The following is a 6,249-nucleotide window of genomic DNA, read 5'->3' on the forward strand; positions in this document are numbered from 1 at the left end:
TAACAGTGACGCCAACTATAACAGTGACGTTAACTAATTTATCATTTGATCTTATCAATTTATTTAGTCATGCTAAGTATTTGCCTTGAAGAATCTAGTCACTTAGGCATTCTTGTTACACGGAGTATGCTAATTTTTAACACCCTAAAAAAGCATTCAAATGTTTTTTAATAATGTTTTTTAATATTACAAAAAAAAAAATTAAAACAAATAACTTTTACCTTAACACCACAAAATAGTACAAAAAAATTGATTTTACCACCACTTAATAGTTTTCATACAAAAGCCCATTAAGAGGGTTCTACAATACTGCTACGTGTTACCATGTTATTGTTTAAAAAGAAAAAAAAAATAAAAAGGACGTTTTTTTAAACATCAGTGCTAACCACATGATGGTAAACGCCTGAAATGTGAAGTGAACTGTCATATTCTGACATTGAGGTCCTTATAAGGATATTTTTCACCACTTTAAACATATAATTAAGGCTTTACTTTCTTCACAAAAATGTTAATATACGTACCTTTCTGACAACTTTTCCTTTAAGTTAATAATACTATGTAATATTCTAAGGTTTATGTGGGATAGATAAAACTAAAAAATCTACAACACTAACAAGAACGACATACAAGAATTATTTGGGATCTTAATTATTTGGGATCTTGTTAATAATAGATTTGAGATTGTTGATTAGATTTGCGATACAATTTCCACAAAATTTAACTAGCCTATTCTTACGAATTAGGTCTCCGACATGCTCTCATATGAAGGGCTCAAGTCATGTTTACCTTCTCTTATTTAACAAGATTCAATATAAAATTTGGACGTTCTTTTCTTCATTGTTTTTTCAATTCATTACAATTGTACTACCTCCGATTTTTTTTAGTTGCAACTTTGAAATATTTTATCTCTCTCAAATAATACCAAGTTGCAACTAAAAAAACTGGAGGTAGTATTATTTTACAATTTGATCATTATTTCACTATTTGATCGGTTGTTTTTCTGCTTAAAACTAACAACAAATTCAATAACAAAATTCATAGAACTATATTAAACACTCGTAGTACAATTGAAGCCCATATGATCATAATCAAGATTCTTGCCCGGTGCCATGTAATTTAAATTGTTTGCCTCCATAAATCTCCCAATTCCTTTGTCACTTCCTTCATTGTCGGCCTATCATCTCCTTGAACACTTAAGCATCGTTGTACAAGCTTTGCAATCGTGATTAATTGCTCTTTAGTCGCTTCCATAACTAATTGAGGGTCCAAAATATTGAACAAATTGTCTAGTTGCATAGACTTGACAAAGAATGTTGCCAAATTTTGGTTTTGTGATTCACTTTGTCTCTCCGTTAAAAGTGGCTTTGTCCTTGTTAAGAGTTCACAAAGAACCACACCAAAGCTATAAACATCACTTTTTCTGTTAATTGACTCGAAAAAAAGTACTCTGGATCGAGATATCCTAGTGTACCTTGTACCACGGTGGACAAATGAGTTTCATGTAACGGAATCAACCTCGAAGCTCCAAAATCGGATACCTTTGCCGTGTAACTATCATCTAGTAATATGTTGGCGGATTTAATGTCTCGATGAAATATTGGAATTGTATGTATATGTGCTAGAGCACTAGCCGAGTCCATGGCAACACGCAAACAATTACTCCAAGAATACCAAGTCGTTCCGTTTTTGTTATGAATATGATCATATAGTGTGCCATTGGAGATAAACTCGTACACCAACAACGGGACTTCAACCTCCAAACAACATCCTATAAGCCGTACCACATTAGGATGTCTAATTCGAGCCAAAAGGATCAACTCATTAATAAATTGTTCAATCTGATCTTCATCCACAAACTTTGATCTCTTAACCGCAACAACTTGATTATTTGGCAAAAATCCCTTGTAAACGGTCCCATAACCACCTCTACCAACAATCCGTTCTTCCTTGAAGTTCTTGGTGGCTACCTTAAGCTCGTCTATGGTAAAAACCTTCACTTGCTCCACGTCGTCTTGCTTATTAGGAGAAATTAGTTGCTTCAATAGCGACCCTCCATTTCTTTGAAAGAACGTCTCCTTCATTTTCGCAAGGTTTCTTTTTCTACTAGCCAAGAATGCCCAACTTAAAGTGAGGAGTAAAGATAAGGAGCCTAATCCAACACCTGTACCATCATGGAATAGTACAAAATACAAATTAATGTTAAAAAATTATCGGGTCATCATATGTTAAGAACTTGTTCATTTCAACTTGTTTCATATACATATTACTTATTCCTTAACAAATTCAGATAGATCATATCAAAACGTTTAGTTATCATTTACTTATTACTTATTACTTATTACTTATGATTAATTGCGTATTAAAAAATTATTAAGAAAATTACATATTTGAAAAATTCATAATACGACAAATTTAACAATATTCATTTTTATGATGTTTTTTTCATAAATTAGTACTAAAATGCGGTTTAAGTTAAATCAATGTATTAAATCAGATCAGATAAACCAATAATAAAAATTCATATTGGACTAGAATAGAGTTTAATAAAATCAGTCCAGATCTCCTTGTTTCAAGTGAAGAGAATAGTTTAAGTGTAAATGATATTGCAAACAAAGTGTTCATAAATAGACATTACCTAAGCCAACTTTCAAAGCAGGAAACTGTGGGTTGCAACTAGTTCCATTTTTTCTACCATCACCGAGGTATCCAGACGGGCAAGAACAAGTGTAGTTTCCTAGAGTGTTTTTACATTTCATTGAGCATGGACTACTATCGAGATCTTCACATTCATTTATATCTGCCAACAAATAAGAAAGAGCAAACTCAACAAATTGTATAAAAAATAAAAAAAAAAATTAATAAACTATCTACAGTCCTATCTACTACCTCTGTTAACAATTAGTTGCAATTTTGAGGTATTATTCGAGGACATAAAATATTCCAAAGTTGCAACTAAATGTTAACGAAGGTAGTGTATGTGTATCACTATTCTCTTATCCAGGCCATCATTTGATGATGTATGTGACTGTACATGGAATTGACAAAAGATTTAGTCCACTTAGAGCATGATTTACCCAAAAGTCAACGCATAATGTCTGATATATATCCAAATACCATTACAAGAAATGCAATGTATGTTAACAAAATAACGAAAAATAACACATTCACACACATTTACTAACAATGTGTTAACTATATGTATGTCCAATACAGGTAAATGAGGAAAAGTTTTATTGATTTTGAGGAGAATACATTTCACCATTTGAAAAAGTCAAAACGATTTTATACCCAATTAGTTAAACAAAAATGAAAAATAAAAAGTAAAAATAGCCTCAAACTATCGTTTATAGTAACCATTATCGATCAATAAATCAAAATCTTAATCACATAAGTAAGGTACACAGAAATACGGAGTATAACAATGTTCATAAATTTAGTTATCTTACCTGTGCATCCCGGACTAAGGTAAGGATGACCTTGATAACCAGGAAGACAACTGCAACGATACCCTCCAATACCGCTATCAGTAGCATCTACACACATAGTATTCTCCTTACACTCATAAGAATCAAGATCGCGCTTAGCATTAGCGCACGTTTTATTAGAAGCCACCCAATCGAGCACCAAAGGAGCATCATACGCTGTCCTATTTATAAAGTTAGGGTCATTAAGATCTTTCATCCCTCGAAACTTGAAACTGTCTTGGTCTGCGACGAATGAGTACCCACAAGGGTTGTAAGATGTAATGGTTGAGTGGTTACTGTCGAAAGTATCATGAGTCACAGTATAAGACCTCATTCCCTTGGGAATATTGGCTTGGCAGCACCCTATGCCATTGCATTCGCTTGCGACGACATTCTTGCCCCCTGAGCTGCAGTTGGTTCTACATGAGGCAGTTCCATCATCTGTCAATGTAACCAAGCCAGTGTCAATGCTTCCGGTGAATCGGGGATAGTCGCGGCACCCCACGGCGAAGAGTTTGTTTGCGGTACCTGGTGCCAGTACGTGAATAATATAAAACATGTTTAATTATGTAGGTGATTATAATAATAACTAAAAATTAATTAAGTAGTTTGGGCTAATTATGTAGCCAGTTTAACTGGTTTCTTAACTATTGTAACATTAGTATGTGTGCTAAAAAAAATGATAAATATATGTTGTTTTAGACCTATTAATTGTAGTTTTTTTTTTTTTTTTTTTGGTTGTAATACTAAACTTAATTCATTTTTTTAAAAAAAAAAAAAAAAAGCATAAAATCTTTGGGGAAAAAAAAAATTCAAGTTAAGCAAATTCGTACAAGAGTGTGTTTAGGGCTGATGTTATGGCGGCCAAACTAATGCATGTGGAGGCCGGTGGAGGGGTGGTTTAGGGGTCAACGACCATATTTTGGGTTAAGGTGGGTCTTGATAGAAGAAAAAAAAAGGTACATTTTAACAACAAAAAAAATTGTAAGGTGGTTTCCAAGAGCATACACCAATGGTGAAGAAAAAAAATTTCCTCACCACTCTCTCTCTGCCTTTCCCTCCCCTCCACATCAGATTTTTTGTGAGGGAATTTTTTTAATCCCATCAATGAATAAATCAAAATTTTCCTCACCAATCTCTCGCTTACTTTTCCCACTAACAAAAATAAAAATGTGTTATAAAGTAAATTTCTGACAAATTTTTATTTTTTGACTTTTTTTTTTTTTTTTTTTTTTAATTGTGATCCTAGTAAACATTGAAGAACGGGTGTATTGTACACATACCGGATACACTGTACGGAGCACGCACTGTCTTGAGAAAGAATCTAGTGTAGTCGGAACTCATAGGAGAAGTTTCAGCCGTTGAATTGAAACATACGTAACTAATTTGGTTCTTAAGACGGATTTGAGTTTCAGATATGTCGAGGATTTCCATTGCATTTTGGTCAACATCATTACTTCCGGGTAGAAAAGCCTTCGGAGGATCAGAAGAAGTCATGCAAAAGATGTCGTACCAAATACCTTTCGAGCAGCCGGCTCCCAAGCCGACACCGAATGGGTAGGGGATGGTTAGGTTGCCACATTTACGAGGGCAACCGGGCTTGGTGATGTTCGGGGCGTTAAACATTGTTATTGGTGTGGTTGAGCATGCCGGAATGGTGTAGAGTAGTAGTACTATTATTGACAACATTGAGAAATGCATGGTTTCTTTGGTTGGATTTTGGTTATTTTGTTAATGTTACATAAATTTGGAGAAAAAAAAAGTTGATTGGAAAAAAAAAAAAAAAAAAAAAACAATCAAATAAAGGCTATCTATTGTATATTTAACAACTAAGCTGAATATGAAGAAATGTTTTATGAAGATATTGATGTTGTATGTGAGAGTAAGTAGCTTAGTCAAGATGTATTATCATTTATCAACCTCCGTTAGGCCGTAATAATAAAAAGCACTTCTACTCTTCTACTATCAATCAAATTAATAAAGAATATTATATCAGTAAATATAATAATAAGACTTAAACTCTGTTCATTTCACCTTATAAAAATAAAATTTAGTAGAATAATTTTAGTTTGGTTATTTTTATAGGAATCTTATTTTTATAATTCAATAAAAATAAGTTCAGTTTAGCAAAATATATTTTCAGTTCAGTAAAAATCAATAAAGCAAAAAAATTTCAGGCTGGTAAAAATAATTTCAGTTCAGTAAAAATAAGGTGAAGTGAACCGAGCTTTTTTTCATTCTTTAATTCTGGTAACACTTGAACTTTTGCACGAATTATATACTTACTCCATCCTGGAATGATGTTCATGATTTGAATTTACCATCGATAGCTTATGTATTAATAAAAATTTAAATTTTAGATATTACAAAACTACACATTAAGGCGAAAAAAAAACACACATGACTTTATTTCATACACAATTAAATGTTATAATTCAAAATGTTGTTGAATTTATCTAAATATTTCTTAAACATTACGACTAGCTTTTATAATTTTTCACTAGTCAAAATTAGGGGAATCCTTGGTCATAATTTTTTTATTTTTTTTATTTTTTTTTGTTAATCATAAAATTTAATTATCGCAAATAATAAGACTACAGAGTATATATATAATTTACTATCGTGGAGGGAGGTTACGTTTATCATATGATGAGTTGTCTACAACCCCATTTCATTGGAAATTTTTAGCTTAATAAAGTATACACAAAGTTTGACTCATGACTAATTTTATGATAAATCAGTAATAATCACCGTCATTACAGAGAATCATGGCGTTAAATGGGCT

General features: G+C 32.3%; 1 pseudogene; it reads right to left on the reverse strand.

Moving 5' to 3' along the window:
• Positions 1-1,116: 1,116 nt before the first annotated feature.
• Positions 1,117-5,090, reverse strand: LOC145555396 (wall-associated receptor kinase 2-like; annotated as a pseudogene).
• Positions 5,091-6,249: the final 1,159 nt, after the last annotated feature.

Source organism: Chenopodium album, chromosome 8 (genome assembly GCF_948465745.1).
Source record: "Chenopodium album chromosome 8, dcCheAlbu1.1, whole genome shotgun sequence".
In the NCBI taxonomy this organism is placed as follows: Eukaryota; Viridiplantae; Streptophyta; class Magnoliopsida; order Caryophyllales; family Amaranthaceae; genus Chenopodium; species Chenopodium album.